The sequence below is a fragment of the Paramormyrops kingsleyae genome, chromosome 3, assembly GCF_048594095.1.
Source record: "Paramormyrops kingsleyae isolate MSU_618 chromosome 3, PKINGS_0.4, whole genome shotgun sequence".
In the NCBI taxonomy this organism is placed as follows: domain Eukaryota; kingdom Metazoa; phylum Chordata; class Actinopteri; order Osteoglossiformes; family Mormyridae; genus Paramormyrops; species Paramormyrops kingsleyae.
This window is the reverse complement of record NC_132799.1, coordinates 42,700,130-42,725,141: the sequence shown is the minus strand read 5'-3', so window position 1 is coordinate 42,725,141 and position 25,012 is coordinate 42,700,130.

Genomic DNA, 25,012 nt, shown 5'->3' with positions numbered 1-25,012 from the left:
TTGACACATTTAATTTTTAGGTCAATACTTTGAGGCACGGCGACTGTTGAGGAAATCGCTGACATGCAACACATCAGAGCTACAGTCTGAAGAAGAAGAAGAGGAGGAAATTCCAGCTAAGAGAAAGCGAAAACCAATGTAAGTACTATACAAATATATATTTCGTATTCAAAATGTACTTTGTGGCCTTTGGGTTCTTCATAATAATGTCATTTAGTGCTCTGGCCTGCTATAACAAACCCTAAAACAACCACAAGGCCAATGCCAGCTATAAATTAACCCAAACTTCCAAACTTGGAAATGTTTTTTTCCAATCCACTGCAGTCATTTCTGTGGGGACACTGATGATGATGATGATGATGACCGTGAGGAGGAGGAGCAAAAACAATGGGAGCAAAAACAAAAGTGTTGCATTTATATTTTTGTTCAGTATATATACAAATATAACACATACATTCAGTTGATTTTTTACCAAATGATGGCTGCCCTGTGACATCTTGAAAAACAAACTTCTCAGTTCTCATGAAAAATTACTTGAAACGCCACAATTGAATTAATTAATATATTCTAATTTGTATTTACAGCTGCAGAAGTTCACATTTTGAGCTTGCTGGAGTATATAAAACACCAGCAAGATCAGTTAATTACAAAAGTGAACTATCTGACCAGCAAGCTGAATCCAGCCAGCCAAGACACTGAAATGCCTGACCCTGTACAGTTTCCACTGAAATCAATGGATGAAGTGGAGGAATTTGAGAACTGGCTTAAAGATCCTGTCAATTCTCAACAGAAACAGAGATTGGTGAGCTTTTTTCATCATCTCATTACAATCTTATTTTTCATAACTCTAGAGCAAAATTTGTCTTCAGTTTTGAAATTTAGTTGTATGGCTTAAATGTTTTTCTAAAACATAATTGCTCTACTGCACAATCTTTCAGTATTTTTCAAATGATTAGGGTTCTTCATGTGATCTACTGTAGAAGGACTCCATGATGCTGAGATAAGAGCAGCATATGGGGCTTCAGAGACTATTGGTTACGCCAGTGTTTCCCAACCTTATCTGTCCAGCGTACCCCTTTCCCCAATTACTAGGACTCAAGTGGATCTTCTCAAAACTTCTATAATTCAAACGTATATTAACTGATGTGATTATTACATTGGCTATTATATCACAACGGCAAAATCACATTATATGCATAACCCAATTTATACAATTCGTACAGCAAGTGCAACAACCAAAGCCAATGAGAAATTGACACACACCAGTATCACCTCCATACTAATCAATGTTGCTATACATTTTTCTTGTATTATTTCCAGATATACCAACAACTGTTGAAGTAATTCACAGGGCTTAAGTATCGCTGGTCCGGAAACACTGGGTTACACGGCCAGTCATTCTTCTTAATAAGGATGATTCTCTCTGATTGTCTAGTTGTGTTGTCCTGCTGTAGAGTAAATTTGATGAACATTTATGAAAGTTTATTCCAGTAATGTATTTAAAAGCAACTTTCACATTAGTATATGTCAAAGATAGCCTTGGACAATTATTTAATTGAGTGGGGACCCTATTTCATTGTATAATACTTTCTCTTTTTCTCTTAGCTTACATCCCTGGCAACCATTGGGGGCCAAGATATCAAGCGGGTGACATGGAACATACTTGGCCGAATGTTTCACGACGATGTTGGGAGGAGGATCAACTGGAAGGGAGTAAATGGCAAAAAATCCTTCAGACAGATGGCATCTAATACTTTGCTCCTGCGTAAGTAATTTATGTATATGGCACATTTCTGGTATACTCTGTGAGTGTATTGTATGCATTACAAAGGATATTACGCAGGAAAAAAATCAGTTTGCACTGACAACTTTCCAGAGTCTACCAAGTACCTTTCCTCACACCAGGCTAGGTGGGCTCTCTTTTTTTTACACGCTTCAATTTTAAAATGTCGTACATTCCTGGGGTGAAGCCCACCGAAGCGGACACCCTCTCACATCAGTTCGCACCCCTGGTTAAGACACTCCCTATTTTACCTGCTGCTTGCTTTCTCAGTCCTGTAACCTCGAACTTAGATGACTCCATCTGCGAAGCTCAGCCTCGCAGTCAATTGGTTTTCAAGGATGTGTCAGTTGATACCCCTACTGAAGTTCCTGACCACCGTGGAACTTTTTGAGGTTCTTGTAATCTGAGTCTTTAAGTACTGTAGACTTTCAGAAAATATTATATCTAACAGGGGACCACAGTTCACCACAAGGGTCTTCTGTGTGTTCTACTTGAGGCTTAACATCTCTCTCAGCTACCATATACAGATCAACAGCATGACTGAGAGGACCAGCCAAGAGGTGACGAAGACCTGTGTGCAGGCCTACTTGCTCACTGGGCCTATTATCTACCATGGGTAGAGTACGCCCGAAAAGCATATCCCCAACCAGACACGGACCTGTTTCAATTTCAATGTATTCTGGGCTATCAGCCCCCTTTGCTTCCTTGGGAATCAAAACCCAGCTCCATGCCATTGATGGAGGACTGGTATCTGAATAGTCATGGTATGTTGAGGCAGGTCCATTGAACTCTGTGGGAACAGTCATGGAGGGAGAAACATCAAACCGACCATCATCGATGCCCAGGGCCCAGTCTCCGACCTGGTCAACTGGTCTGGTTTTCCTCCTGGAACCTCTGTCTCCCAGCTTGCCGCAAACTGGCCCCCAGGTTCATCAGCCCATTCTGGGTACCTGTGACGTTTTGTATCCAGCTTCCCTAGTTATTTTGTAGTTATGGCTCATCCTCCCGAGTGTTTCTGATGGTCCACCTCCACCTATGTTGCTGGATGACAATGAGGCCTATGATGTGTGTGCACTGCTCATTTCCAGATATCCTTGGGGAAACCTACAATACCTGGTGGACTGGGAAGGCCACAGGCCTGAGGAACAGACTTGGGTCCCTGCGCCTGAATATGATCGCTGCCTTTCACCGTAATCACCCAGGCAAACCCACTCCCTTACCCTGTCACCTTCATCAGCCTCCAGGTGGCGGCTGTCGAAGGAGGGGTTGGGTGTCCTGTCATGTCCCCCCCATAATAATGCCAAGTTATCCAATTAACTACAAGCCTTTTCAAACCTCGCACTGTTCTTCCCATGAGTTCACATACTAAGCGTTCCATACCTGTCTTCAGTGTAGCTCTGGCCCGACCTGCCCACTGTTCCTGTCGGTCTCTGTTATCCCTGGATCCCCAGGTTTTCCCAAGCCCCATCCTCCCTGTCAGACTGATTCTCCTGGCTCACTGACCCTCTTCTCTGTTCTCTTGACGATGTCTCAGCCTCAAAATTTTGTGCCTGATTGCTTCTGTTTAAATAAAACAGGTCGCCTGGCATACTGTTCATTCCTGAGCTTTCTGTTACAACACCTAGCAGCTAAATTTAAACTTACGGGCAAGGAACATGACTAGACATACACATATTATAATAATAATAATACATTTTATTTTATTTCAGCGCCTTTCAAAACACCCAAGGTCACTTTACACAGCAGTATACAAAATACATAATGAAACATAATAAAATTTAACACACACAAAACTAAAAAAATTACACAATTAAAATGCACAAAAATATTAAGTAAAAAGTTAAACTGCATATGCCAACCTAAACAAATGAGTTTTTACACATGATTTAAACATGCTAATGGAATCAATCTTGCGGATGTCCGATGGGAGAGAGTTCCACAGATAGGCTGCAGAATAACTAAAAGCTCTACCTCCCATTCTAGTCAGACGAGTGTACAGTATGGAACTATAAGATGGATAGATGATGAAGATCTGAGGGAACGAGAAGGTATATTGATTTGAATAAGGTCCGATAAATATGATGGAGCGAGGTCATGAATAGCCTTAAAAGTCAAAAGCAGAATTTAAAAATGAATGCAATACGTAATGGGATGCCAATGAAGTTCCTGAAGAACAGGAGTAATATGATTAGTAGAAGGAGTTCTAGTAATGATACGAGCAGCTGAATTCAGAACCAATTGAAGTTTGTGTAAAGATTTTAAAGGCAGACCGAACAGAAGAGAATTACAATAATCAATACTTTGTGACCAAAGTATAAACAAGTATGGCAGTTAAGTTTGGTGAAAGACACGGACAAAGACGATTTATATTTCGAAGATGAAAATAGGCAGACCGAGTAACATTATTTATATGAGCTGTGTAAGACAACGTGCCATCCAAGATGACACCCAAACTTTTAACCAGAGGGGAGGGAGAAACGATGGAATTATCAATATTAATGAAACAACTGTCTACTTTGAGTAAGGAAGATTTTGTATCAATTAAGAGAACCTCAGTTTTATCACCGTTTAATTGAAGAAAATTTGAAGTTAACCAAGATTTAATCTCATATAAGCAATCAGAGGGGGAAGAGTAGAGGTGGGTTTAGAAGAAAGGTAAAGTTGGGTGTCATCAGCGTAGCAGTGAAAATTAATATTGAATTTGCAAAAAATATGACCAAGAGGAAGCAAATATATAATGAACAGAAGGGGCCCCAGGACAGAACCCTGAGGAACCCCTGTAGTAACTGAACATGACCTGGATTTAAAAGAACCCATCTGAATATATTGAGTACGATCAGAGAGATAAGATTTAAACCAATTGAGTGGTGTACAAGTAACACCAATAAAAGCTAGTCTTTGAAGTAAAATATCATGAGAAATGGTGTCGAATGCTGCGCTTAAGTCAAGTAGAGTAAGAATAGTTAATAGTCCAGAATCAGCTGCCATAAGAAGATCGTTAGTTATTTTAACTAGAGCGGTTTCGGTACTATACAGAGAACGAAAACCTGATTGAAATTGCTCATAAAGATTATTGTTAGCTAAGTGAGTATGAACCTGGAATGCGACTATTTTTTCAAGAATTTTTGTAAGAAAAGGTAAATTAGAAATTGGACGAAGGTTATGAAAGTCAGTGGGATCTGAACTGGGTTTCTTGAGTATAGGAGTTATAATAGCTGATTTAAGCAATGAAGGAACAATACCAGTAGTAAGAGAAGAGTGAATAATGGAAGTAATTAAAGGAGACAAAGAAGGTAGGCAGGTTTTCACCAAGGTAGTAAGGAGAGGATCAAGCTGACAAGTAGTTGACTTTGATTTTAAAATTAGGTCGGAAATTTCAATAGAGGAAGGAAGATTGAAGTGTGAAAGAGAATGAGAGAAAGTAGTTAATAATGGTAATAAGGTCATATTCGAAGAGGTGGTAGTAATCAATTGTAGGAATTATTAGCTCAGGTAAATTTTAATATCACCACCAATATGTTTTGAAATTAATTAAATTTAAATTAATTATTATTTAATGCTGATTATTAACCAATTGTTATGCTGAATGGTCGGCTCCTCCAAACTCAGTTGCGGTATCCCCGTAAGTCTGTTAATGCGAGACCAGTTACCAGTATCGCTTAGTAACCTGGGTTAGAAGGCTCGTCCAACGAGCTGCATCACCAGGTAATGTAACGATTGGTACCGAAGCTCCCCTCACGGCCGATGAGAGAGAGTCTTGTGATATTTCAGGTGAGTTTGAGGTTTCAGAGCGTGTAGCAAGATCGCACAGAGACAGGGACTATTGTGAGCACTCAAAGAACGGAGGCTGAAGTTGTGTAAAAGACAAGCATTTATTCCTAACTAACACTACAACTAACATAAGACAGACATTACACAACACAAACAACAAACACGAAATAACGGAATAGAAACAAACAATGTAATTATGGAAATGCAATGACAGGATTTAAAAGAGTAACCTTGAAAGGGAAATACTGTTCTGCAAAGCAAGCCCAGTTTGTGGAAACACGACCCTAAAGTCATATAGCAGGTTAACAGAACAGCTTAGGTTGTTAGAATAACAGGAAGTTGGTGTACTTGGTTGCAGAGCGGGGGGGGGGTCTTGGCAGTTGGTTGCAGAGCTGATGAGCTGATGGGATGATGGCACTCAGGAAGGCACAGCGTTTGGAACAGTGGAGTGGAGCCCCTTGGATTCTCTCTCTGGTGAAGCTTTGTCTTGGTTGCAGTTCTCTGTTCAGCTGGACCTTCACCGGAGGGCTTCTTGTGGGCTTCTCTTCTCTTGAGCTGATGGTTTTTCTGCTCTCACTGATGGTCTTTTCTGCCCCCCTTTGTTCTGAGGTGCCAGGTTTTTATGGTCAAAAGTTCATGGATAGGGATGACCAGGAATTCGACTCCTGGACCAATGGCTGGCCATCCATTTGGCGGGCTTTCGGAAGGGGGTCTGTATCAGTCCTTTTGGGATTTATGACCAGACTGATTCTCCCTTTACTGATGATTTTCGTTAAGCTGATATAACTTTTGATACATCCACTTTCTTGGTAACCACTGATCAGATTTGGAATCAGGAGTGATTGTCCATCAGTTTGACACCAAACATGCTATACCAGCTTCACAGATTCACACCTCATACCATCTGTATTAATTGATTAACAATTACTTATATTATGTATGTGACTGACTCACATCAGTATATGATACAGGTGTTTTGGGTTGAGCCGGGAGAGAGTTGAGCTTCCTAACAGCCTGATGGATGAAGCTGTCCTTCAGTCTGCTGGTCCTGGCCTGGAGACACCGCAGTCTCCTCCCTGATGGCAGCAGGCTGAAGAAGCTTTGCATTGGGTGGGTGGGATCAGCTGCTATGCAGAGAGCTTTCTTGGTGAGACGGGTACTGTAGATGGTCTGGAGAGAGGGGAGAGGGACACCAATGATCCTCTCAGCTGCTCTCACTATGCGTTGGAGGGTTTTATGGCAGGACGCATTGCAGGCACCAAACCACACAGTTATGCAGCTCGTCAGGATGTTCTCAATGGTGCCTCTGTAGAAGGTGAACATGATGGGGGCTGGTGCTCTTGCTCTTCTTAGTTTGCGAAGGAAGTAGAGACGCTGCTGTGATTTCTTGGCCATTGCAGTGGTGTTGTTTGTCCAGGAGAGATTCTCAGTGATGTGTACCTCCAGGAACTTGGTACTGCGCACTCTCTCCACAGACACACCATTGATGGTCAGAGGGGCATGCTGAGTGTGCGCTCTCCTGAAGTCAACAACAATCTCCTTCATCCCTGAGGGGCCCCTGTGTTAAGAATGATGGTGCTGGATATGTTACTGCCGACCCGTACTGCTTGTGGTCTTCCGGTAAGGAAATCTAACAACCAGTTACACAGTGAGGTGTTGAGCCCCAGCTGGACCAGTTTTTGAGTGAGCTGTTGGGGGATTATAGTGTTAAATGCTGAACTGAAGTCTATGAACAGCATTAGGATGTATGAGTCTTTTTTATCCAGATATGTGAGTGCTGAATGGAGTGCAGTGAAGATGGCGTCCTCGGTCAAGCGGTTGGGCAGATACGCAAACTGGGTCCAAGGAGGGGGGCAGGACAGACTTAATGTGCTTCAAGACTAGTCGTTCAAAGCACTTCATGAGGATTGGAGTAAGTGCAACAGGACGGTAGTCGTTAAAACAGGAGGGAAATTACGTTTTTGGGACTGGAATAATGGTGGTGGCTTTGAAACAAGTGGGGACGACAGCCAGGTTGAGTGAGATGTTAAAGATGTCTGTAAAGACATCAGTGAGTTCCACTGCACAGTCTCTCAGTACGCGACCAGGAATGTTGTCAGGACCCGGAGCTTTGCGTGCGTTGACCCTGCTGAGGGATCTCCTCACACTGTCTGGGGACAGAGTCATCACCTGGTCATCAGGAGAGGGAGGGATCTTCTGTGCACTGGTGCTATTTTGCACTTCAAAGCAAGCGAAGAAGGTGTTCAGCTCATTCAGCAGGGAGATGGTGCTATCACAGGTCTGAGGTGGGGGCTTGTAATCTGTGATCTACTGTATGCCCCGCCACATGCTCCGTGTGTCTCTGCTGTCTTTGAATCGATGGGATATTCCTCTGGAGTACTGTCTCTTAGCCTCTCTAATGCCATAAAAGGAAACCAATTCATCAGTAGAAGAATTACTATTACATTGGGGCATTGTGAACAAATATAAGAAATAAAAGCAGAGAATTCATTTATAAAATCATTATTAGGCTTAGGTGGATGGTAAACAGTAGAAACTATGACCGGATTAGACCCATTCAATTGTATGGAGATTGATTCAAACGAGCGATAAAAAGGCGTGGACACCAGTGAAACATTCCACTTTTTACTGTAAATTGTCGCAAGACCTCCACCTCTTCCTAGTTCACGGGGCTGACAAACATAAGCAAACCCCAGTGGAGCACAGTCATTAAGTTGTGAAAAGTCTCCATGTTGTTGGCAGGTTTCAGTAAGACAAAGAAAATCCAACTTACTGTACGGTCCGTCACGAGATCCTGAAGGAGAGGACCCTTGCTTGTGAGAGAGCGGATGTTAAATAAACCGAAGTTGACATTGTTGCAGTCAAGTCTGTAGTTGTCCTTTGCTGATCTGGCTAGGCTGGTTAACACGCTACGGTCGACTTTCCCAACAGAAAAGAGTGAAGGACCAAAAAGATAGTATTGACTTAGAGGTATCAATACTAAATCCCCTTCGTGATCCACGATGGATGTATTTCCGACGAGGGAGGCGAAGATTATCTAAACAATGATACAACACCGGTGGTAAAATTGTGGAATGGGAGCGCAATTGCAGAAGCTCAGAAGCCGTGTATCGAATTATCGCTACCGATGGATTAAACATGAAGGACAGAACAGTCCAGGCAGCGAGTAAAGCACAGACAAACGTCCTGCTTATCCACATAATTGCCGGTGAAAGCAGAGAAGAGCAACAGGTCCAGTGATGTCGCTCTCGGTGGCGGTGTAATAAGCGCAGTATGGCATGCACGTTCGTACTTGTGAATTAAAGATTATAATTGTGCATTGATTTGCTACTGTGATTTGCCACGCTATGTGTGGTTATAGAAAATCAATCAACACCCTTTACATTTGAGAATGAGAGTGCCATGGTATAAAAAGAATTAACATGCACACAACTCAGTATTCAGCCCCAGAACCTTAGTCTACTTGCAGGCCAGTAAGGTGAATTTCCTGAAGATGTGCACTACAGCCAGACGGATCTCCAGCATGGCCAGACGTGCCCCCACGCAGTTCCTTGGCCCGGCGCCAAATGGCAGGTATACAAAGGGGTGTCGAATGGCCCTGGCCTCAGCAGAAAACCTGCGGAATAGGACTCATCAAACCCATGGGTACTACCTGATCTCTAAGGACAAAGACAGTCAAACCAGACCTCACCTCTCCGGGATAAGGTCCTCTGGGTCGGGCCAGGACTCGGGGTGGTGATGCAGAAAACCAACGGGGATATCCAGTGCAGCACCCCTGCTACCATACAGTCATGCTTCACCTCGCGGTTAAACCTGTACAGGGGGTCAGCCAGGGACATAATAGGCAGGTCACTATATACTGCCAAAGGAGCACCTCCATTCACTCTACAAAAGTAAGGGAGTGACATCAGACCCACAGGCGCAAAATTGCATCAGAGAATCTTCTGACTTAATGATGGTAATGGCATCTCTCCAGAGCAGCATCAACACTTAATGGAGGATGCTGGTAAGACCCTTAGCCATCAATTATGATCCATTTCATGCCAATCGGAATCAAAAATAAATAAATCAATGACAAATGGGAAACAATTTAACCTAATTCACAGTAACTCAACTCACCACAAATCTCACCACACTACACACTGTTTGAAGCAATATGTTATATACTGTATGTTAAACATTAATGGGAACTGCAAAATTAAGTTACACAAGGAAATTTTTGTAAAATTATAAAATTTTACATAGAAATTTATACTTGAGGAGTCACGTGATGCCTTCGACCTAAGTGGCACGGTCCCGCTGAGCTCCCGCGAACGTCGCGCTATTTTCACCTTTTTACGCTGAACTGTGCGGCTATCTCACTGTAATTCTCAGCATTAAAGTCTTAACCATGTCAGGAACCGGTCCAGGTGCCTCCCAACTGGAAACTAGACGGGGCCGCACGATGACAAAAGGCCAAGCGACCGCTAATCAAGGTAACAAAGATGGCGGTCCCCCGGCCGAACAGTCCAGCCTTGCACAGGCTGTAACTGATAATTTAAGTGCCTTCCTGGACGAGAAATTTACTCGTTTCGAATCAACGTTAGACGCAATTACAACCCGTTTAGAGGACAATACGACACGTATCACAGAAGCAGAGAGCCGCATCTCCCAGACTGAAGACAAAGTAGCGGAACTTCATAACAAGATTGCGGCGCTGGAAAAAACTGTACAGTCCCTCTCGGAGAGGGCAGATGACGCCGAAAACCGCAGCCGGCGAGACAATATTCGCATCGTAGGTTTGAAAGAAGGAGCGGAGGGTCGTAGACCTGTTGAGTTTTTCCAGACTTGGTTGCCGAAACTGCTGGGAATTGAGACCAAGCATGACACAGTTAAAATTGACCGGGCGCATAGAACACTTGGTCCGCTCAAACCCAACCGCACACGCCCTGTGTTGATCAAGCTGCATAACTACTCGGACAAGACTAAAATACTGGCAGCTGCTAAGAAGAAGGGCCATCTCACATATGAGGGCAGTGACATTTTTATTACACAGGATCTGTCTGTCAAGGTCAGAGCGGCGAGACGGGCATACAATGACGTCTGCGGTCAGCTCATTCAAAGAAGAGTCCGTTTCGTGATGCGATACCCTGCCAACCTCTGTTTCAACTTTAATGGATCGGACTACTCCTTCCACTGTGCACAAGATGCACAGCCGTTTTTGAGCGGGTTGGTCTAATATTGTTCTACTTATGCGAATGGGGGGGAGGAGCGCAGCGTCCCTTTTTACACAATAGGTAAATATGTGGACAGACAGGTACTTTAAAGACATTTCACAGTTCATGTATAGACTTTCTTCCTGATTCTGTACCTGCTATGTGCTAATTTGGTGCTGAGTGACTGTGCCCAGCTAGAGCTTATATGTTATAGCCGCTTAGTTACTGTTATGCAAGATTTAGCGTGATGGGAGCGGGGGGGATAGATAGGGTTTTACTCCGTCTTTCGGTGTGGTGTGGCTACTTTTTTTCACGTTCTCCACACATTCGTATTCGAGCTTGATTGTGGGGGTGGGAAGTGTTTATCAAACTTCGTTTTTGGTAAAGGGGTGGGGTGGTTATGGTTCTGTTCTGGGTGTTTCGTTGTTCCTTATTATGACCATTCTTTGCTGTTCTAACAACACAAGACCCTTTCATGCTTGGACTTATATATTATTAAGACTATTTCAATATAGTGGTGCGGTTTGGTTATGAGTGATCTTAAATGTATTAGCCTTAATGTAAAAGGTATTAACCATGTTATCAAAAGGCAAAAACTTCTTTCTTTTTTCCAGAAGGAGAAATGTCAAATTGCATTGTTGCAAGAAACCCACCTCTCTGATACAGAGCATATGAAGTTGCGGAGAAACTGGGTTGGTCAGGTTTTTTTCTCTTCTTTTAAGTCTAATAGTAGGGGAGTTGCGATTCTTTTTCATAAAAATCTATCCTTTAAATTTGAGAAATCAGTTACAGATAATGAAGGTCGTTACGTACTGCTCTCAGGTTTTTTGTATGGGGAACATGTTTTGATTGGTTGTATCTATGCTCCCACGGTATATGAGCCTCAATTTTTTTCTAAGTTATTGGCTGACATTTCTTCATTTTCATGCTCTCGCATACTCTTGGGAGGGGATTTTAACTGCGTTCTAGAACCATCTATAGATCAGTCCCCTACCAGAAGAGTTAGGCAAAGGAAAAGTCTTAGGCTTTCAGAATTTTGCAAGGATCTGGAACTGTTTGATGTTTGGAGGTTAGCTCATATGAGGGAGAAAGATTATACTTTTTACTCTCAGCCCCATCAAACATTTTCACGCATCGATTTATTTCTAGTATCGCAAGAGTTATTGGATAGAACAGTGGACTGCTCCATTGGGATTAGGACTCTGTCTGACCACTCTCCGATTGCAATGACTGTTTGTCCTCCGTATAGAGATCCATACTGTAGACAGTGGCGACTTAACCCTTCATTATTGAGCTGTCCTAAATTTCTGCAGTTTCTCAAACAACAGTGGAAATTTTTTATTGAAACTAATAAAGCTCCCGAAATCACTCCGTCAGTCTTATGGGAGTCAGCAAAAGCCTATTTAAGAGGTGTAATTATATCTTACACCTCAGCTAAAAAGAAAGCTGCAAGGGAAAATATAGTGGAACTTGAAAAGAAAATTCAGATTCTGGAAGGAGATTTTAAATTGTCACCTTCCAGAGGTGTGTCCCAGCAGCTTACTGCAGCCCGTTTGGCTTTAGATCAGCTATTAACCAAGAAGGTCGAATCATCTCTCTTCTTTGCCAGGCATAGACTTTATGAGTCAGGAAATAAACCTGGTCGACTTCTTGCACGGCTGGCTAGGGGGAGGACAGAGACTAATGTAATCTCATCCTTAAAGGATACTTCAGGGGCTCATAGGTTTGAAAACAAATATATTAACGAAATTATGAAAGAATATTATCAAAATCTTTACTCATCAGAATGTCAGTCAACAGAGCAAAGAATGAATCTTTTTCTTAATAAAATTGGACTCCCCTCTCTCACAGCTGATGAGCAAGCAGACCTCTGTAGGCCAATTGCAGAAGAGGAAGTTCTTTATTCCATAAAGTCGCTAAGAGGAGGAAAGGCCCCTGGGCCCGATGGTTTTTGTCCAGAATTTTATAAAAAAATGGGAAAAGAAATAGCAGGATCACTTACTGAAATGTTTGTAGATTCGCTGAAAAAGGGGCAGCTTCCGCCCACTTTAAACTTGGCAAATATTTCTTTAATTCTTAAAAAGAATAAACCATCCGATTTATGTAGTTCTTATAGACCCATTAGCTTAATTGGGGTCGATGCTAAGATACTTTCTAAGCTATTGGCTAGAAGACTTGAGGTGGTTCTTCCTAACCTTATAAACCCAGACCAGACGGGCTTTATACAGAAGCGTTTTTCTGTCACAAATATAAGGAGACTCTTGAATGTTATTCAATATACCAATCAACAAAATTGTGAAGCAATCTCTGTATCTTTAGATGCAGAGAAGGCTTTTGACAGGGTTGAATGGTGCTACCTGTTTGGGGCCCTGCAGAGATTCGGTATAGAGGGAGAATTTTTAAAATGGATTCAAACCATCTACCATTCCCCTATGTCTTGTGTTATTACTAATGGTCTACGGTCAGATCCTTTCCCACTTGCCAGAGGCACCAGACAGGGATGTCCACTGAGCCCTCTTTTGTTTGCACTGGCTTTGGAACCTCTAGCAGAGGCTATTAGACAGAATAAAGATATAAAGGGTATATCGATGAGAGGTGATGAGCATAAAATTGCATTGTATGCAGACGACATTCTGTTGTTTTTATCATCACCTGAATTATCTATACCAGCAACATTATCATTATTTGATGAATTTAGTTTAATCTCAGGATACAAAATTAACTTTAACAAATCAGAAGCATTACCATTAGGTAATTTTGATACTGAATCTTTAATTAATTTCCCCTTTAAATGGTCGAAATCTGGATTTGTTTATCTTGGGATTAATGTATCAGTTGATTTAAATAAATTATGGAAACTTAATTATGCTCCGATTATTCATACCGTTAAAAGAGATTTAGACCGCTGGCAAGCACTTCCTCTTTCACTGCTTGGTAGATTAAGTTTAATCAAGATGAATATTCTCCCTCGATTATTGTACCCTCTTCAGATGCTACCCTTATGGTTAAGCAGGAAAATCTCTGCTCAGCTGGAATGTGCCTTTTCCAGATTTATATGGAGTGGAAAAAGGCCTAGACAAAAGATTAAGTCTTTGCAGATGCCAGTGGAGCTGGGTGGATTAGCTATGCCAAACATCTTATATTATAACTGGGCTTGCCATTCCAGACTCATTTGGGAATGGTTTAGGTCTTATTATGATCTGTGTCCTACTGTGGATTCCTGGGCCTGTTTTCCACTCTCTGTCTGGAGCTTGTTTGCCTGTCCCTATAAGCATGATGATACAGTGAGGAAAAATCCAATACTCTACAGTTCTATCAAAGTTTGGCGGCAGATGTCCAGGTTCTTTGGGGGAGGTGAATCTATATTTATGTTGACTCCAATTTATTTGAATCAGGATTTTGTTCCTGGCATAGGCTCACCTCTCTTTAAGACATGGCACATGAAGGGGATTCGTGTACTAGGGGACCTATTCCAGGATGGCTCTCTAATGTCCTTCCAACAGTTACGACAGAAGTTTGATCTTCCAAATCAACATCACTTTGGATATTTGCAAATTCGGCACTATGCTATTTCAAAGCAAAAGCAGGTACCAGATTCCTTAGCAATTAGCAGGCTGGAGAGTTTTTTCATCAATACAACCAATGCCGCTCATTTTATTTCTAGATTTTATTCTTTTTTATATGCTAATGTCTCTGGACTTTTGAGCACAGTGGCCCGTAAATGGGAGCAAGATCTGGGTAATGTATATATAGACGATGACTGGCAGGAGGCTATGAAAAGTGTTAGATCCACTTTCACTTGTAACCGGCTTAGAGAGACTCAATATAAGATTTTACACAGGTTACATATAACGCCAGTTTTAATGAACAAAATTGATCCCTCTATACCGGCTCTCTGTGTTAAGTGTCATATAGAATTGGGGACATACTTTCATTGTTTTTGGAGGTGCAAGTTCATTTCAAGATTCTGGAACTTTGTTGCTTATGAAATTAGCACCATTCTTAAAATAAAATTGAAAGTGGATCCTGGTCTTTTTCTTTTGGGGCTCCCGTCTAAAAGACAAGCAATGTCACTGACACTTGATGCAAAAGGTTATAGATTGCTAGATAAATTGCTACTTGTGGCAAGAAAGTGCATTCTTAATAGATGGATAAAAAACACTCCCCCCTCTGTCACACAATGGTACAGAGAGATTTTTGCAGTTTTGCCCCATGAGAGGCTAGCAGCTGTGCTTAAGGGTAATATAAATAGCTTTCAGAATGTATGGTCTCCTTTTATAGATCACTTGTCTCCAGGTGTGAGAAAAATGGTTTTATGTGTTAATTAGGGTCTTGAGGTGGTCAGATTCCTTAAAAATTCATAAGGAATGGTCTTGGTTCTTTTGGGTTCTAGTGTTTTTTCGTGTGTGTGTGTTTGTTCTAAATGACATGTCTTTATTATAGTATGTTATTGGAGGGATTTAGGGAAATATTTCCTTTTTTGTGTGTGTGTGTGTGCTTTTACAGAGGCTGTGACTGCTGAATCTTGTGACTATTTAGACACTAATATTAACACCTGTAGATGTTAAGTTTGTTTTTTTTTTTTTTTTTAATATGCTCATTTGTTTATTCTTTTATTTATGTATTTGTTTTTATTGTTTGAATTGTTTTTGTATTCTGAAGTGAAATTCAGGTCACAATTCCTTAAAGACTTACTGTTAAGTGATTGTATTTCTGGAAAGCACATTGTACATTTATCCTGCCAATAAAAAAAAAAAAAAAAAAAAAAAAAAAAAAAGAAATTTATACTTAAAAAAAAAATCTTAGTGGATGGATGGATGAATGGTCAAAACGGACAGGGTAAATAACTCGATTTCCTAAGAAAGTGAACATTTAGCGTTGACATGTAAAGTACTGCCTGTTCCTGACAGTAGGTATATAGTGTAATTTCAGCTTCTCAGTAAGACAGTGTCATGAAATGGGGTATAAAGTTGTTCTCTTCCTGAATCCTGGAGGGTACAGAGAGCCTCCGATATGACCATTTCCAGGTACTTTAGCTCCTGGACATTGTGATAGTCTGGCACCTCCTGCAGGAGGCAGAGCATATTACCTTATGGCTGAGTGCAGTGTCCCTAGTGTCAAACTCAAGATTTCAGCAAAACCCAGGTAGGACCAATCCAGTCTGAAACCCTCACTCTGAGAATTTTATGAATGGTCTTTGTTTGTGAAGATGCCTCCTCCTCCCCTCGAGAGATACAAGTCACATATGCCAGACCAATTTAAAAATTCAGTGCAGTCCTGGGGGGAAGTTGTTGTCAGCGGTAATCTCTCCATCTGCATCTGAAAACAGCAGTTCAAACATGCCCTCATCACTGCCTGCGGGGGACTCTAAGTGCATGTGAACGTTTCGCTTTTCCCCCCAGAGCTCATTTTACACTTCCAAGGTAGAGGTAGTATTTGCAAAACCAATTCTGCCAGTAGAGGGCAGCATTTGTGCCTTTCTTGTAAATGATATATTCACAGGACCTTGTTCTTCCACTGTCAGCAAAAAAACCAAAGATAAGTCATGTAGCAGAAGATGAAAGGTACAAACATGGCATATGACAAAAGGAAATTCAGGTAGCTGTTGGGCTTACACGTCTGCTTTGAGGGATTTTGTACCATTCAAGTCATTTTTTAATGATTGTGTTCCAGAAATCAGAAAATATCCATCAACCAGAGCACACCAATCTATAGAGTTTGTGATTACACAGAAACTGATTAAAATCAAAGTTAAATCTTTATTTCTGCAAGCTGAGCTCTGTCTCTCACATGTAATTAACAAGTAGACCAGACAGATTCAGATTTCCACAGGCTGATAGCAATGATGATATTTTTCTGAAGAGCCCATGTACAAAGGGGATGTATCACAAGACTGGGTGTGGCCACCTATGACCTCCCCTTCTCCAGCTAGTACAGTAACATTCCGTTATAATGGACTCGCTTATAATGGAATATTGTCTATAAGCAAGGCGCATGGCATGCCGGTGATATCCAGCGCAGATACGTAGTCGAGATTATTAATAATCACACATCTGGTCAGGTAAAATTGGATTACTACATGTACAATATAATAATCTATACCACAAGTGTGTCTGCTGGGGTGCAGTATGTGTAAATGGTGTCCTGTAGTTCTGTTCTGGGCATATAGCAACTCTATAGGACTTTGGATATAATGGACTATTTTGCCAGGTCCCTTGAAGTCCATTATAACTGGATTTTACTTTAACACATTTGCACTGCTTTTCAGTTAGTGTATGCCCTTGAAAAAACTGTTCGGATTGCTATTATTAAAATTAGTCAATCGAGTACTTAATTCAACAAGGGTCTGGAGCACAGAAGTAATCCTGAATTATAATGATACTTAACTAGAAGCTAGCTTTAAATCTTTTTAAAGAGCATGCAGGTATGTAATTTAAACAATCACCTTTCACTATGAGTTGCAGGCCACGAGGAGAGATGCATGTTGAACCAGACTTTGTAGACTCAATCACCAGTTCAGTAATTTCATTGTGACTAACCTCCAGTTGGGAGTTAAGGGCCTTGCTCAAGGGCCCAATGGTGAAATCACTCTGTCAACCATGGGATTTGAACCACTGATAATGGGTACAGAGTCCTAACCCACAGGGCCACATGCAACATGCCACCTGTTCATTTATTAGCTAGAACTAAGCTAAGGAACACAAAGAGTTTCCAGAAGCAGATCAATCAAATTCCACCCAAATGGAAAGAGTTTTCAGTGAGAATCAGCAAAGGGGACATTGTCAACAATGTGTGTATAGTGTTTTTCTACCAGGAAAGTGGCTGAAGCTCCTCTGAAGCCCTGCATGTTTTTCAGATTCTCAATAATAAGGACATGGCTTAGTAGGCTGACACAGCAGAGTTCCTCCAGAGCCCTGCGAGTTCTTGAAGGTACATTTTAATTAACACCCTATTAATGTTCCAGATACCAGGTGAGGTCACTTCCTGTTCCAACAGGTAAGCAGAGCTGAGGAGCCTCATTGAAGAAGCAGAATAGCGATGTGATATGGTCCTTAAGGCCTGGATTCACAAACCTTCACCAATCAGCGCTTGTGCAACACAGAATCAGCTCCGTCCATCAGTCAAGGTCCTGCAGAATGATAATAGATCTCCTGGCTTCCAGAGTGTCCTCAGCAAAAGACATGTTGCCCACACTCCCTGCGTCTTCATTTTGGGTAGTGATGTTATCTGTGTTTCAACCCATCATTCATGGGGCTGAGAGCAAGAGAGGGGTGGAAAGGATAGTGACTTGGTAGCAGCTACCAGGAACAGGCCCCAATAGTTAACAGGCAGCGGGGGATTGGGGTGTCAGTGGGGGCAGAGCCCGTGGGAGATCTGTCTTCACCACCTGTCTACCGGGGATAGAAGCAGAGGAGGATTCCTGTGTGGTAGACCAGATCTCATTCCCGCATAGCAGATAGCCAACAATGGTCCAGCAAAGTTAGGAGAGAGATGCATGATCTGGAGGGACACTAGGGGGCAACAGGGTAATGCTACTAGATAAACTGGAGAGCTCCCGTGTCAACCAACTGTCTCTAAGAAGGCAGCAGCAGCCAGAAGGGGGCAGGTGAATACCACCTCATGTAACTGAAACAACACAATGCCAGACAACATTCTCCTCTAAAGGGGAGGTGTTAATGATTTTGGTGGATTTCAGCAGATCTCATTTGTTCAGCTGCATCAGCCTGGCTCTCATGAGGCACTCTATGTAGTCCTGTCCTGGGACACCATGACGCAAGCAACCTGCCATATCCATTATGCTGTCGCTGTGCTCCAGCACTAGGGGGTGCATGTCACATGGCGTGCAAAGAAACCCGGAAACTGCATGTTGCATACTGCAAGCCAGCGCAGACCCCCGTATCCTGCCTTTCACTGGTAAGACCCATTAATTAGGAGTGTAGATAATGACAGAGGACTGAAGTGATCATGTCTCTGTGGTCACTGTTCTACTCCAAAGTGCTTCACTGTCTCGCATCCACATTTCACTGGATGTTTCATAGAGCCCAGACTTCAGATCTGATTCCAGATCAGCCACAAATAAGAAAGCAGGGCTGCCTTTACCCCAGAATGACAAGCAGCAGATTATTATGGAGATAAAAGTCCTATTGAGTGCCAGAAATGGAAAGTCAAGACAAAGATTTTGTTTCAACCAACCAGTTGAGCACTCTCTGACTATGAATCTTTATAATTAACTGGTTGGTTGGAACAAAATCATGGTCTGGATTTATACTTTCTGAACCCGAACTTTCCACCTGTTCAGTGCAGGGTGCAGCCCTGAGTGTGATGAACAAGGAATGACCATGACATATTATTATAAACCTGAACACACAGCTGAGGTTGTGTTCCCATTGTGGAGGGCCGCAGGTCGCCTTTAAGCAAGGTCACGTTCACAACTGAAAGATTCCATTCCCCCACCGGTCCTCCTGCTTTGAGAATGTTTCTCCTTCCACCAAAGATCAGTGACTGTGGGGTCAGAGGGTGGAGTCAAACTGAAGATATACAGTATAGCACATTCATTCTGGACACAGACCGAAGGCACGTGTATGACGAGAACACAGGTGGTAATGTCTTCATGCGTGACCCCGGCATGCATTGAGACACAGAGTTTTGGACGACTTCATCTGCCAGGACTTTGAAGACGTGGGAGTTGGTGACTGCCGAAGCGAAGCCAGCCACAATTCTCCTGATATTAGGATTTAAAGAGAGCTCTATGCAAAACAGGCACTACAGAAGCACTGACTGACTGTACTGAACCCAAGACCAGCACAGAGATCACTTTAAGAATTTATATGTATTTTATTGATCCTGGTAACCCCATTCTGTTGTCCATGAGAGACACAGACACACCTATATAAATGGCTCAGAGCATGTTATAAGCTCACAGTGCAGTGTCAACCAACATCCCTAATTGGTTAACCTCCATTTGGGCATTTGTGTCTTACTCAGGGACCTAAAGGTGATATAATTACTCCAAAGGCTACAGCAGGGGTATTCAACTAATATTTAAAGAGGTCCAGTTAGAGAGAATTTTTTTAAAGAAAGGTCCAGAAGATCATAATGTCTAACTATTTAGTGTGATATAAATTTAAGTAGCCTATTAGTTGTATCAACATTGCAAGTAATCAATACTTGACTGTCAAATCAAATAAATTCAGTACAATTCAAAAACTTTTTGACAATATTTATTGTCACGTGACATAAACTGAACATATATGTATGACTGTGACTATATGATATGTATGATGTTCTCTCATTTACTAACTAAAAGTGGGGCTGCATTTCAAAATAAGAGAAAATAAATAAAATGTGAAAATTGTTCATGTTTAAATAAAGTGCTTAACTTCAGAAAAATAAAATAAAAGGAGGAAAGTTTGAATTTCCCCTTTTTCTCATATCGTCTTATAGTTGTCGGAGTAACAACGCAAATGGAATGACAAGCCGTTTCAGGCGAAACGGTGCATTTTACATTTCATTTCAAATAAAACGCGGGGTTGCAAACTTTGGCCAGCTGGTTGGAGTGAGATTTTCAATTCGAGATGTCTACACACATATGTAACAGTTCTTACCTTGTAAATAGTCTGCTTTTGTATTTAACCGTGTAAATACATTTTTGACGTAGCTAATTTTAGGTTTATAATGGAATAATATATATTTGTCATAAGATTTCCTGCGTGAGTCTGAAAGCGTGGGTGTCATGCAAGATGCTTGAGATTTGGCAACCCTGAAAACGAATATTTTTTGTTTTACCTGAGTTGATTTATATAACAAATAACATTACTTTATACAGTTGTTAAAAAGTGGAAACTTAAACGAACATGAAATCACCAATAAACTACGTCTATTTATCCAACATGTTATATAATACATACTGTACTGTGTTTGAAAACTTTTCTGCTGTATGATTTCAGCACAGAATAGCCACTCTGTTAGGAACATTACGGCTTTTTGGTTGCGGGTGTTAGCTTCACTGCTGCTATTAAGACTAATGGCACATTAGCGCAACGACATCTTGCTTGGCGGTTAAAGGAGTTTGACGTTCATTGGTGTGGGAAACTGCGGTTCTAGTGCTAAACTACTACCGAAAAGACTATAAAAGCGGCGCCGATCAAAATAGAAGTGCCCCTTCAGGTTTTTAATCATAACTTTCTATTTTGGCTATCGGTCCGGGTCCGTAAGGGACAGCTTCTGGGTCCGGACCCGGACTGCGGTCCGCCTGTTAGTGACCTCTGGGCTACAGAATTCAAACCCGTGAGCTTCCAGACACTTGTTAAGCTACATACCCCCTTGAGATGATTTAAAAGAGCTACACAGAGATACTCCCAGGGCTGTGGGTCCGGAGTGGCTGTGGTTCTTCGGTGTCCAGGTTCCCGTTTCACAACAGCCTTGCCTCTCCAAAGTCTACTAGGCCTGCAAACACTCCAGTCCCCAGAAGCCCCATTAAAAACTCATTCCTGCAGCTTTTCATATGAGTCACATGCTGAACCTACATTAAGTGTTTGGTGAAGCTCACAGGTCTCAGATGGGGTCATTAGACAGGCAATGCACATAGCAGGCAGTCAGAAATTCTCAGTAACCGGGTCTCCAGTGTATACCTACCTGTCATCAGATATCCTATTACAGGTTTTCACCAAATACTTAAACTGTCCTTATTCCTTTATCCATCTCAATGTGACTCAAGTAAGGGTATCACTGCTCTGACAGGAGCCAAGCCATCTGGTCACAAGTCCAGATCTTTACTCTTTGTGCCACATGGTTGTCCACATACGTTTACATCCATGCTTGCTTGTCCTGCAAGGTCCACATTCAATGACTTCCAGCCAAACACACTGTATAAGCGACTGACCCATCCATTCAAGAAGCTGACTCACTCTGGAATACAGCAGACACTACGGGAGTGACTGTGACATAGTCACGTCTGACCTCAGTGACATGACAGTAATGTTACCGTAATCACAGAGCTGTCAGCTGCCTGCTCATGTTGTTTGCCACATGTAGTACAAATGCAGCATCAAGATCAGCTAAAGTTTAAACTCACATTGCAATAAACTGGCACCTCTAGAGAGAAAACACCTGAACTGTATAACATCTTCTGCTATTAATCCTAGCGTACAAAGAAGGACTATATTGCCTCCTGCTGGCCATGTGATAATTGGACCAGGTCCTTTTTAATCGAGACCACCCTGTTTTGTTCTCTTAACAATAAAGAACTTTGTCTTTAATTGTATTTTATATTCCTTTTTATTCAGACCGAGAGAACCACGTTACAACTTTCTTTTTTTTCTCGTTGTCCTGTAACACCACTGACCCCTAGTGGCCTGGGGTAGAACACTATATATCATGACACACCCGTGAGTGGATGGATTATCTCACTGCTCATATTATCCTTGCATGAACGCTCTATCCATTTACAGAATGTCCCATGATGCAAAGTGGCTATACAACCTAGCAGTTGAGCACAGCATTTCTGCTGGTACAGATGTAAAACACATACTCTGAGGCACACAGCACCTGTGGATAGGGCTAGAGATAGGAAAATCTCAGGGTGGAGGGGGCATTCTTGCAGCCCCATGATAATCATATCAGCTGTGTCTGGGGTTTGGCCACAGCCCAGGGAAGGTCAGCTCTGATCAGTGTTAATCTGTGTACTGAACAGAGCAAGATAAGTCATCTTCAGCTGTATATTTTATGGGCAACATGCCCGTTTCCAGGCCAGAACCCGGGGGAGGTGGGGTTGGGAGTGTGTGCTTCTGATTGCTGGTGGCTGTTTCTCACACCATGCACTCAGATGGCAGAGCCATACAGGTGCTGAAACAGTGGCCAGATGACACACAAGTGCTGGATGGCATAGTGCAAAACACACAGCTTATAATCCCTTTGTAACAGCTTCTCTTATGATTTGCTGACCATCCGTAAGATTAAATAAAACACATGATGCACTTGACCGCAGAAAGCAGAAGTCAATTATTGTTTTTAATAATCAACCGTTAATCAAAGTGGCTGGAAATTAAATACATTGATGGTGGTTAAAAGGGCAACTTCATGTGAACATCTCACTTGTGCAAAGAGGAAGGAAATAGCAGGACAACCACTCCCTAATTCTTCAGCCAGAAGGACAGACCACACAGTCTTTTAAAATAACTTCTGCTATTAATAATCAGAATGGCTGTCACTAGTCCCTTTGACCCATCCATGCTGTGTCTGTAAGCCACCCTTTATGAGCTGATTCAGGTCAATACCCTGCAATCCTAGGGGTGTGGTGATGAGGTGTTTGAGATCCAGAAAAAAAGACTTAAACAGGTACATTGATCGTATGTGGTTTAAGAAATTCATCAAAACATACAACCTTATTATTTCTCTTTCTTGTTCTTGTTTACAGGTTACCCACTGCCTGCAACATACCTCCCGAAGGCCCAAAAAGACATGCGCACTGATTATCACTAGGGGTGCTTAGGGTTAGTATGCGCTACCAAATTCTCTTTTAACTGAACATGGGTAATGGGAGAGCCTGGCTCTTGGACCGTCTATGTGGTGCGATCCAGGGAGTGCTTCTCAGTGGTTGCCCCAGGCTTTGGATCACGGGGACACAGGAAGCCATACTGCTACCAAGATAGGATCTCATGTGGTACCACAGGGGGAACCATATCATCCTTCCTCTGGCTCGAATTCTGCTTCTCTCAGGGTCTCAGCTTGATGGTATGCTCACAATAACCATGCACTACTCTTTAAAAATAATTAACTTGGTGTTTTGTAAATATGCAGAGGAAGCAGATTTGCTTTTGTCTCTATGTGCACTTTGCCTGCTTTGAGGAATGTTTTCCTCTGATTGACAGTCAGGTCCAGCCTTTCTGTCTCACTTCCTTACACCAAGCCCGAGACTTTTTCTGACTTTCTCTGTCTTCAGTCTGTTCTGCTCCATAGTGTCCTGCCGGACTATGGTGAGACAGGCCTTGGCATGAGGATTGGGAAATACGTAACCTGTAGTAAGACCCCTTCTCCCCAGTCCCCAAGCCCCCCCAGCACAGTCTCGCATCGCCACTGTAATTCACCAGGCAGCTGTAAAGCCCAAACCAAGCCTGCTTATTCATTAAGAAAAAAAAGCCAAATTAATGATTCCCCCAGGATAACAGATCCCACAGCACAGCTGTATCACTCTGTGTATCAATCTATGTCCCTGAGGCAGCAGCAGAAACACCACACATCCTGTCCACTAGTGCATTCTGGGAAAATTGCTGATTCACTTGCAAAACCTTTTGTGGGACACTGGGAAATCAGCTGGCAACTGGTGAAAAGGACAGGAGAAGTGTTTAACCCAGCAATGCTGGGAAGGGAACCAGCAGTCAGCTTGAGAGGAGAAATAATAGCAATCAATAAAATGACACCTCCAGGAAATACTGAATCGTTGAAGGGGAGCTGAGAAGGTACTGCTGCGTACTGATTGAAATCCAAGGTGCTGTGAACACAGGGTCAGAGGGCATGGCGATATCCCCTCTTTCTGTTGTCTGGACCTAATCATCACTGGAGCTGAAGCTTTTTTTATTCTCCCGTGACAGAGAGCTCTGTGGGCTCCCTGTCACATGATGCCTCCCCAGCCTGCTCCCTGTTCCAGGGTATGATTCTCAAAAGCCAATCTCATTGCAAGACAATTTCAGAAAAAAAACAGGCAGCTAGTCAGAGATGGGATGTGGTTGACAGGTTCAGTAAAAAATCCCCTCATGGGCCTGAAGAAACCTTTCTGACTCAGTGAAAAATGAAAACTTTTGGAAGGTTCTATAAAGGGGAATGAAAATCACCCTCTGAGCCACCCTGTGGGTTTCAGGTGCTTCCATCGGGTCAGTAAAGGGACTGAGGAAGCTGCTTGTAACCAAGAGTTACAAGATTCAGGTACTAACTTGCAATGTCCTGTCAGGAGGAACAGAATTATACTGTGGTCAGACCCAAGTTGCCATTCTTTTAAATCTTCACTTATTACAAATATAAATATTCTAACAGAATGTCTACCTTTTTTATGATTGGCATTAATTTAGACGATTACTACAATGATTACTAGCAAAGATTTAACAGCAAATTTTTACTGTTAGTAGTTTTGCCAGTTTATATTATAATACAGGTGAGTTACAAATATTATGAATATAACAGCCCTTTGTGTAAGGTTTGCATGCTCTCATGTTTTTGCTCCAACTTCCTCCCACAGTCCAAAGGCATACAGTTAAATAAACTGGAGTTT